Here is an 11917-nt window from a genome sequence, read left to right on the forward strand (position 1 = left end):
TGGAACTGAACTGAACTGAACTGAACTGAATTAAGCTGAAATGAATATTTTATGTGAGAGGGAAATTAAGAGCTGAACTGAACTGAACTGATTGGAACTGAACTGAACTGAACTGAACTGATTGGAACTGAACTGAACTGAACTGAACTGAAATTAAGTAAATATGAACAGGCCCTTAATCATATATTTTAAACACTAAAAATAATAATGATATACAAAGTACTACTTGAAAACAACCTCTTTTTTTCATTCCTAAATTATATGGAAAGATTTGAAAAATAATTCAAATCAATGAACTAACCATCAATACCCACATAAAATGTTTCTACACATTGTGATTCTAATATCAAATATTTATAAAAGAAACTGCTATTACTTGTTATTATTATTATTTATTTATTTTGAAAGAATTATTATAATTATTAGAAATTATTAATTAAAAATATTATTAAATATTAATTCTTAATAGTTTAAATTATTAAATATTATTATTGATAATTATTATCATTAATTATTATTATTATGATTAATAAATATTAATTATTATTAATATTAATAATTATTAAAATTATTTTTAATATTAATAATTATTATAATTATTCAGAATAATAAGTTATTATCATCAATACAATATTAATTATTATTATTGAATATTAATTATTAATATTGTTATTATTAATTATTATTTGACAATAGAGTAGAGCAGAGCAGATTTCTTATGAGCAGAGTAGAGCAGATTTGATTTGAGCAGAGCAGGGGTCAGCAGAGAGCAGGGCAGAGCAGCTCTAAAGAACGGGGCCTAACTTTGATTATTTTAATGATTATCATTGTATTTAATATTTAGGAAAAGATAAATTGAAGGTGGGGAAGGTAAATAGTAACATGAATAATACTCGGAAGGTGAATATTGTTTTTTGGTTCAATGTTAAGAGGAGGATGTTGGAAATTATTTGTTTAGTTTATGTATATGACAGAGAAAGTATTTTTTTTTTTTTTTTTTTTTTTGTGAATAGTAACATGAACAATTTTTTTTTGTTCATGAACAAGGGTGCTTTAGTTCTCTGTTTTTTTATCAAATGGAAGTTGTTTTTTTTTTCCTTCTCCAGATGTTAGATTTTTTTTTTAAGATGGTAGATTTATTTTTATGTTAGTTTTTTTTAAAGATGGTAGTTTTATTTATTTTTTTTTTAAAAAAAAGACAAAAATAAGAGGGGTATCTTGGGAAAGTGAAATTCATCACCCAAGATCCCATTTCACTTTATATATAGGACTAGCTTAATTCCTGTGCCACGCACGGTTAAACTGATAATCATGAAAATTTCTTAATTTAATAACGGAAAAATTTTAAATTACCACCAAAAAATGTAACCATTTTCGAATTAACCACTCGTTAAATTTTTTATTTTAAATTACCACCCCTTAAATTAAATAAATGCTCAGATTACCACCCATTTCCAAAATCCGACGGATTTTCCGTCTGTGGGCCCTCCTAGCTAAATTCCCTTCTTTTTTTTTCTTTTTTTCTCTCGCTTTAATCCTCTCACCGATATATTTCACTCAACCCATCATCATTTCCTTCATTGAATTTAACACACCACTTTAATTTCATTTCTAAACCCCAAAATTTTACAACTTCAGACAAAAAACCAACATATTACCACCATTACATTGTCACCTTTCTCATTCATTTTCTCTCTCCTCCCCTCACTACTAAAAACCTTCCTTCTTCTTCTCCTCTTTCTCTCTCCAAAATTGCCAGAAATCAAACTCAAATTCAAATTTATTCTGAAATCAATTTTTGATTTGAAGAATTTGAAGCTTTTTTAATGGAGTCTCTGCTACAAAGCGAAGCTGAAGATGGCGGCGCTGGCGAAGAGAAGGTAACAGCAACTCTTCATTGATTTAATCCATTACAACAACAACTCAACACACCAACAACTCTGCAGCACCGAACCTCTCAACCCAGCCAATACCCACCTCTAACCCCGCTTCATCTTCACTCGCAAACAGCCGCGCAACAACTCACATCCCCCTCTCCAAACGTAACAGCAGCCCACAAAAAGGAGTTAATTGCAACAGCTAAGTGCGGCAATAGTGATTGGAGTCGCCAAAACTTTCAATTTCAGCCCTAATAATTGGATTTGAATTCAAAGCCAACGCTCCCTAATTAAGATGCGGTTGCTCCAATTTTCATAAAAGAGGCAGAATGTTTAGTGCGCTCTGAAATCCCAAGATTCCATGAACCTTATGATGAGTGTCATTTATGGCACTCATTTGATCTCTTTTAGGATGATTTTCATTCCGTTTTATAGCTCTTTTCCTTAGTTTTTTTTAGTTTTTCTCTTTATTTCGTTAGTTTGTGCTTTTCGTAGTTAGTTTCCTTGTTTTGTGCATTTCTTTGTTTATTTGTTCTTTTTCCCTTTTATTTGTTTGTTTTCGTTTGTTTTCAGGTTATGATCGTGTTTCCAAGGATTCCCGAGCCTTCCTCTTTCATTTCTCATCAAGTTGGATGCCTCGTGTTCGCTTTTGGAGCTTCAAGTTTGAAGGAACGTAAGGAGCAAGTCAAGAGATTGGTGCACGTATGCGGTGGGGGCATCATCTTTGCCACAAACCCACCAAAATATCCATTTCAAGACTGCCTACCTTGGTGTTCATCATCATCGCCAAGACGAGCGCACGAGGTTGAGCTAGAACGAAGAAGGGGAAGCATGTTCTGCCACCAGGTGCGGGCGCGCACGAGCAGGGTGCGGCCGCGCACCTGGGTGGTGCGGCCGCACCTACCTGGGTTCCCTGTTCCGTACCCTTTTTCGTGCGCCACACCTCCCAGGGTCTCTTTTTGGACGATCTAACCAACTCTTCTTTTGTATCTTTCTTATATATAGTATTTCTTTCTATTTTTAGAGAGAGAATCAATTGGAGAATTTTTAGTGAACTTTTGAGATCATATTTTAGAGAGAGAAACTCTGGGTTTTTAGAGAGAGAAATTCATGGTTAATTGTTGATGATACAAGATTTCTTCATTTCATTTGATCTTTGATCAAGTACTGTAAGGATTACTCTTCTTTGATTCAATATATAGTTTGATCTTAGTTGATTTCATTTGTTTTTCATATGCTTGGTTAATTGTTTTAGTTTGATTGATATTTGATTAAAGTTTGATTGATTTTTGTATTGATTTTAGATTGCTTGATATGATGTTGGTAAATGTATGTGTTGATTAGTTTTGTTTTGATCTTAATTACCATGATTAGTGAGTAGATTACTTGCTAGGGCAATGGCGAAGCATGTATGAGTAATGGATTAGTGCTAATTGGGGATAATTGATGGAGTTGATAGTGTGACTAAATTTGGTTGATGATCATGTGCATGTGTGTGATTGATTGAAGATTGGCCAACTTTGATTGTTGCACTAGATTGCATTGTAAGTTCACATTGATACGGATCATTGATTTGTGGCTTGCATTTACACGATTGAGGTGTCTTGTGATGTTTCCTAGCTAGAGTTTATCGTAGTTGACGCTAGTTAGACCTCTAGGAGAATAGTTTGATACGATCTATTGGTTGCATGATTGATCTTCCCTCACATTGTTTGACTTATCCAATTTGACCTCCCAATTAGTCAATTCCATTATGAATGCATGTGGATCCTAGCCCTAGTGCTTATTACATTTGATTACTTCAAGTTTATTTGCCGTGTTTGTCCTAGTTTAGAATTCACAACCCTACCTATAGACTTTGGAATAACTTGACTGTAGACGATAGGCAATAGCCCACCATTCCTTTGGGTTCAACCCTTGACTTACCATATACTAGTATAGGGTTGGTTAAGTGTTTATAAATTTTGTTTGACCGTTGGGGAGGGTAGATAACGACCTACGTTTCCACATCGCGTCACCTTAATTCCCCAATCTACCTATTTACCCCAATTATACTGAAATTTGGTAGAATTGTGATGGAAATGTGAATTGAAGTTAGGGGAGCGTTTTTAAAGAGAAAAATCGAAGAAAAATCATTCAAAAGGGTCAAATTAAGTGTTAGGTGGGGCCCACATACGAAAATCCACCGGAATTTTTAAAATGGGTGGTAATTTAAAATAAAAAATTAAATGGGTGGTTAGTTTGAAAATGGTTACATTTTGGGTGGTAATTTAAAAATTATATTTTTATAACTTGCAAAAAGAAAAAAATGTTTGATGTTTTACTTAAATAAATTAACTTAGCTTGAAATTTGAATTGTATATATACAAACGATGTTTAAAGCTTATTAATGCATTAGACATTCTATAAAAATTGAAAGATATTTAGTTACTATGAGGTTTTAGATACAAAAAAATGAAAATTTTAGTTTATTAACCCGAAAGATGTATTAATATTAGTATGTGCTAAGAATATTTTATTACTGTTATAATATAGTGTAAGAAGTTTTTTTTTTTAATTTGAAACGATATAATGTATGAAATTAACGATAAAGGAAAATAGAAAGAAAAATAACTAGGAATATTTTTTTTTTTTGGAAATGGGTTTTGGTGGGAAAAAACAACACCAGGAAGTGACATGTGTCATTCCCGGTGTCTGCTCTAGATTAGGTCCCGTGCATGGTAACTTTCATTGTTTATTATTAGTTTTATTATTACAAAGTATTAATTAAAATAATAATATTTTTGTTCAGTGTGTATAAATGAAATATAATTACCAAATAGTTAGGTAAATAATATATATATATATTTTTGTAGTTTCTCTCTCTTCAAAAAAACCCTAAAATTTTCTCTGTTCTCTCTCTTCAAACCTAACCACCATATTAAAACTTAGGGGCTGCCATCGATTTTTATCGATGGTAAGCCCCAAATTCTTCTTTAATTTAATGTTTTTAGCCAATAAAGATCACCATCAGTATGGTGATTATAGTCAGTCCCTCCATGTAGGGTTTTGTCAGTCCCTTTATGTAGGGTTTTGTCAGTCCCTCCATGTAAGGCTTAGTATTGTTTGTTTGTTTGGTTTTAGTGTGTGCAGGGAAACAAATTTAGAAGATTCGTCTTGTAAATTTGTGGAATTGCGCGTCTGTTGGTATAGGGGTGCAGATTTAGAAGATCCGTCTTACAAATTTGCAGATCTTGATGATCAATCAAGTTATATCTCTTTTGCGACTATACATCAATGGAGCTCCGTCAAGAGCGATGCAAAGACATCTAAAATTATTCAGGAGCAGTTCAGAAGCGATGCCATTAGTTTAGGGTATTTAATTCTTGTATTGAGAATTTAGATCTCTTAAGGGATGATTGTAAGTGCCGAATGTCTATTATTATTTAATAAAATCACCCCTCCCTATTCCATTCAAAAAAAAAGGTAAATAATATTATTGCATAGTATTAAATACTCTTTAAGAACCTTTGGTAAATTAAATGGCAAGAAATTTTTAAAGAGAAGATGATACATGCATGTCATTTCTGGTTTCACCTTTAATATAATATAATACAATACAATATATAGTTATAGTTATATATTAATGAGTTACAGCTAATTAGATGCAATATAACGTAATTTTTTTTTTTTTAATTTCGTACTATAAATAAAATCCATTTGATTATAATATAATATAAAAAATCATTTTAAGCAAATAATGTTGATGTTACTAATAAGAATCTTTAATTTCTAATATAATATGTAAATTAAATATATATAATTTTATTGTCTTAAATAAGTTGTCAATCAAAAAGATATAAAAAGAAAAATCAAGTTAGAATATATTTATTTCAGGAAAGTGATTTTTGGAGGGAAAAAACGACACCAGGAAGTGACATGTGTCATTCCCGGTGTCTGTTTTAATATTATGTAATGTAATGTAATATGTTATTTATAAGTTCACACCATTTCTACTACGGATTATTTTATTTGCAATTTTTATTACTTTAGTAACCAGGATGCCCCGCAAGTAACGCTCACATTTAAATTTGAATGGACAAACATACCCTTGACAATGTTCTACGTTTTCGGCCTATGGAGTCATTTACAACATTTTGTAGGTAGTTTCTCAGAAGAAATTGTTTTTAATTGGTAGTTTTTCACAAAAATATCCTTAAGTAAATCAATACATTAAAATAAAATAGAAAACATTGTAAAAAATAATACAAACTTTCACCCGTCCACTAAAAACAAGTCGAACTTTCGAATTTTTCTAAATAATACAAACTTTGGAGGGTATCCGCTTTAAACAATACATTTTGCCTACAACCTAAAGAACCGGTAATTTTTTTTATTTTTTTTGGATTAGATAAATTCATTATCAATTTAATTAACTCATAATCAATAATTAAACCATAGTTAACTAAATGTGAGCCCGTGCGATGCACGATTGTTTTTATACATTAAGATATTTTTCTTAGTTAAATTATATAATAATTTAATTAAAATGCTATTGTTTATTAAAAAAATATTTTTATGTAATAATGTGCCTTTATCGTTTAAAGAATAATTTTATTATTTAAACCATATAATCTTTTAATAAAACTATCTATGACTATTAGAAAAGATAGTTTTTATTAATTTATGTAATTGAACCTGCCTATGTGATGCATGGGTTTTTATTTATATTGTTTTTTTATATGTTATAAAACTTGTGTGCGTCTATGCGATTTGTTACATTATTTTATTTGTGATACAACTTCATACGATGAATGAATAATCAATACGATGAATGAATAATCCCAAGAGTGTATTTTTCTATTTTGGGTGATATTCCAATTGATTTTAATGTAAAACAGTGTCACTTGTTGAGATATTGGGGATAGGAGTGTGAACTATATATGAGGGTACTAATTGTTATTTCTTTCAAAAATATTTAACCTACAAAACGAAAAAAATAGTTATTTATGATTAAAGTTTAACTATATAAAAAATTAAAATTTATGTAAACAAATTTATCTATAACCATATAATTATCATGTAAATTTATCTGCATGGGAAAGATTTAAAAGTATAAAAATTAAATATATTCAAATGTTTATAAAAAAATTATAAGATTGAAAATTGTGAAACAAAAAGGTAAAAAAAAATTAACATTAAAATTTAAACAAATTTATCAATAACTATACAATAACCATTTGCCAATTTTTGTGCAAAACCTGTGATCATGGCATTCAAAGACACCCTAGTCTAATTCTCTAGGCGTTAAAACAATTTCATTGCCATATCAACCTTTAAATTTTTACATTTCAAATAAATGGAAATCAAGGAATTCGATAGACACATTAGAGTCAAATTCTAATTGATCCGATGTTCTATAGATGACCATGTCCTTCTCTATATATAGAGTATTCCCATTATATTTGTTATTGATGGGCTCCTTATAGTTTCTTTGGCTATATAAGTTGTTGGCACTTGAGGTAATAATCTTGTAAAATTGTATGTTTATTTATGTGGCGTGGGTGTGTGAGATTATCATTGGATGGTTATATAGGATTGAAAAAATGATAAATTTAAGTCATTACAAATTTTTATCATTGAATATGATAAAGTTTATTCTAGATTAGCTGATATTTTTATTTTTGCAAGATAAAAATAGAGGATATTCAATGTTATATTTTTATTTGCATTTTTATATCTCTAATCTCATTCGTTCATTTTGCTTAAGTGGCGATTGATTATTTTAATTCAAAAATAAAATACAAATCTTATTTTTCATTGGTCGAATTAATGCTTTTGCTTATGTGGCGCTCCAAATGCTCCCGAAAAATGCCTACTTTATATATATATTTATTAGATTACCCCTTAACAATTTTTTAAAAAAATACTCCTCCTCCCCATAACCAGCCACTCCACCACCATCCCTCCCTCCTTTCCCCCCACCTGCAGCTTCCGTCCACCACCACCCCAAATCCACCCTCGGCGACGCCAGCCAGCCGCCCCGCCCTGTCATTGCCCTCCCCCCCCCAAACCACCATAACCGAAGCTCCCTCCCCCGAAATCCCTCTACGACTCTATCTCTATATGAAAATCCATGAAATTCCCCTCCCTCATTACGAAAACCCCCAACTGCTTCATCACCCAGCCTCAAAAACACTAGCCGATAGGGTTTCGGCGGTGGCTGAAGGGGAAATTTGAGGTTTTTTATTTTTTCGGTGGGTTTTTTTTAGGAAAAATTGCCCGGAATAATCCCACCTTTGGGCCGTCCGCTAAAAATAATCCCACCTTTGGATTATTTTTAAATAATCCGACTTTTATACCCAATCTGCTCAAAATGGTCCCAGGTGACCAGTAACCGGTTAAAGAGGTAATTTTTTTTAATTAAGTTTGATTTACACGTGTAAAAACTTGATCTGTCCAAAATTTAAAAAAAATAATTAAAAAAAAAGTAAAAGCAAATAAAAAAAAATTAAAAAAAAAACCCACCACCTAAGCCACACCCAGCCACCACCATCCCCACCACCCCCACAACCCCCCTCCCCCCAAACCCAGACCCCAGAGTACCACCCCACCCAGATCGGAAACCACCACTCCACCTAGACCCGAATTTACTGCCGCCAGATCCATATCCCAACCCAACCCCAAAATTTCGTTTGAATATCGAAACCATTAAACCAGACCCTAGGAAACGGGTTAAGGAGGTCGGTGCGACCGGAATTGAGGTTAGGCAGGACGACGCGGGCGCACGGCCGTAAAAGGGATGGGAATGGGGAGGGGGATGGGATCGATCGTGATAGGACCAGGGTTGTTGGTCGATGAAGGTTGTTGGTGGTTCAGCAATTGGTGGAAAAGGGTAGGGGAGGCACCGTGCAAGGACGCTCGATGCGGCTGAATTTGGGAAAGGGGAAGGTTGACGTGGCCGGAAAAGGGTGAAAGAGGTGGCAGGGGATGTCGGAAAATACATGGGGGTGGTTACGAGGCCGGAATAGGGTGGAAGAGGGGGCAGGGGAAGTCGGAAAAGCCGGGATTGGTGGCTGGGAAAGTCTGCGTGCCGGGAACGGTAGCTGGGGAGGTCTGTGCGCCGGGAACGGTGGCTGGGAAAGTCGCGGCCACGGGAACGGTGGCTGGGAAGGTGGTTTGGCTGGTGGGTAGTTTAAATATTAATTAACTTTTTTTTTTTTAACTTTTTTCTTTTATTTTTTTTTAATTTTATTATTTGGACTAATCGGGTGTCGACACGTGTCAAGTAACTTGCTAAAGCAAGTTAAGTGACCGGTTGGGACCAATAAAAAAGATCGGGGGGTAAAGGTGGGATTATTAAAAAATAATCCAAAGGTGAGATTATTTTCAGCGGACGGGCAAAAGGTCGGATTATTGCGGATAATTTTTCCTTTTTTTTTATGGAGGGAGGGGGATTTCGAGGGTTTTTGTGGTGGGTGGGAGTCAGGGAAGGCAGCAGGAGGGTGGGGATGCCGGAAATGGGTCACCGGCGTAGGGAAGGGGTTGAAGTGCTGGTAGGGAATCGTCGGAGGGTCGGGCAACGATGGGGAAGGGGATGGGCAGGGAGGGGAATGGGTGGCTGGTGGGGAGGGGGTTGTTTTTTTTTTTTTTAAAAAAAAATAATAATAATAAATTAAATCTTTTAAGAAATTAAAACATTTAATAAATAAAAAAATTCAATTAAATTATTAAACCAATAAAACAATGACTCGTGTTGCATGACCTATTAATTAAGTCACAAACCGGTCATAAGTTGTTTAAAGCGGATACCCTCAAAAGTTTGTATTATTTAGAAAAAATCGAAAGTTTGACTTGTATTTAGCAGACGGGTGAAAGTTTGTATTGTTTTTGACAAATTTTCCAATAAAACATTCCAAAAAATTAATCTAAAATTAAATAATATCCATCTCATGGAACTTAATTAGTTAGTAAAGGGGTCAATACCTCAAAAGAAGAATTGTTGGTAATCATAAAATAAATTGGTATGGGTAAGGTAACAAAATAATAATCATAATTCATAAATATTATAATAGTGTTAATAATAACTTCTTCATTGTATCTCACGTGGTAAATTAATATGAAGTATAATATTGTAGCTCTAGCTACTTATTTAAAATTCCAAAATAAGTCACTTTACTTATACCATAAAAACAATTCTATTAGAGCTCCATCCTAAATGAAATATCTTCAAGGCACCATGTTGTCTCTTGTCCTTCTCCTCATTTTAAAATTCTATGTTAAAGTCTGGGTCTTTCTCATCCTCAGAGTCCTCGATAACAACAATTTTATAAACTAGATCCGAGTCCGTAGTCAATGGTGGATCAAGCTTTTCAACAAGTAGGTTCAAATCACTTTAAATTAATTCTTTTTTAAATATAAATGAACTTATTATTCTAATTTAATTAATATTAACATTTATATAAACTTTCATAACCACTTAAAGATCTAAAAATAAATTCATATTATATACAGTATTATATATTGCACACATATATTATGTGCATATATATATTCATGAGACATACGAATGTGTGTGTTTACATTGACATATCTATCCGAATTTTCATGTCGACTTTCTCATATTAAACAACTTCATTTAAATTAGTAACATTTTTTTTTTATCTTTTAAACGTTAGCATTTATTTACAAAAATTAAGTGGGGTTGATTGACCGTGGCCCATTATTTTGAACTTAGCTCCGCCACTGTTCCTAGTAGTTGTCTTTCTTGCATTAGGGTCTTCTAGTTCCTAGATCATCGAGTTACCATGCATGTTCTCCTTCATCATTTGTGGGAATGTCTAGATAGAATTGAAAAAGATCCTGGATATGTCTTAATCTTATGCCTTTTGTTTTTAGGTGTTTTACACTCATGCAAGTCTTGACACCCTCCTCAGATTGATCCAACTTTGGAACTAAAATCCTGTTCATAGTTTCTGTAGAATTATCACTTTCCACTTCTTTTCCGTTCCTAGACATGATTACTATGTCACTTTTCTCTTCTCTACGTCATCCCAACACAATCAAGCATAATTCAAGAAAACAACATAAGCATACATAATAATCGAAAACTTGTTAGTATTCCTTATTATATGATCATGTATAAACTTAACAAAAAGAACATGTAAAGCTATCACTAATTTACACAGCTCAACAAAACATAATTACACGTATGAAGATAAGAAAACATTGTTAGAATAATTACATATGCATCCCCTTCCTAAAACTAAAATTAAAGTTGTTTTAAAATCAACTTAATTCAAACATAATCTAGGAAATTCTAAAAAGAAATTGTTTTAAGTTTCAAACAAGTGGTTTAAAATCATAAAAGGTTAGGCGCTTAAATAGATAAATAAATGGGTTTTTCTAAGTTATGCCCTCAAACTTTTTCGGTTTCTAAGCTGTGCCCATGATTTTTCAAACATCTAAGTTGTGCCCTCAACCTCACTAATTTTTATTAACAATAACCTATGACATTAATAACCTTTTTTATTATTTTATTTTTTGATTTTAAATTTTTTTAAAGTGTTAAACCAATTAGAATGGGTCACGTATCAAATTAATAACACCACGACACCATTGTTGATAAAATAACTTGACTTTCGTTAAAGGATATGGCTGTCAAAGGATATTGGTGATAAAATATCGTGAGGTGGAGGGCATAACTTATAACTTTGAAAAAGTATAGGTACAACTTAGAAACCGTAGAACTTGAGGGACATAGCTTAGAAAAACCCTAAATAAATTAGCTTTAGTGGTAATAAAATCTAACCTAAGGTTTGATACCACTTTTTAACACCTCAATACTTTAAACAAGTCTCTACGTTTTAAAAAGTATGAGATAACTCTTATGAATAGTGTTTTGATAATTATTATACCCTCTTAAGAATGTTAATTATACTCTCTTAAGAATGTTTTAATTTACTTTATTGACCTTATTAATGTTAATTAGATGTATATTTTAAACTCTTAAGAATTGTGTGCGGACATTTATACTCCTAAACATATTTGTTAATGAATTT

Source organism: Chenopodium album, chromosome 23, assembly GCF_948465745.1.
Source record: "Chenopodium album chromosome 23, dcCheAlbu1.1, whole genome shotgun sequence".
Lineage (NCBI taxonomy): Eukaryota > Viridiplantae > Streptophyta > Magnoliopsida > Caryophyllales > Amaranthaceae > Chenopodium > Chenopodium album.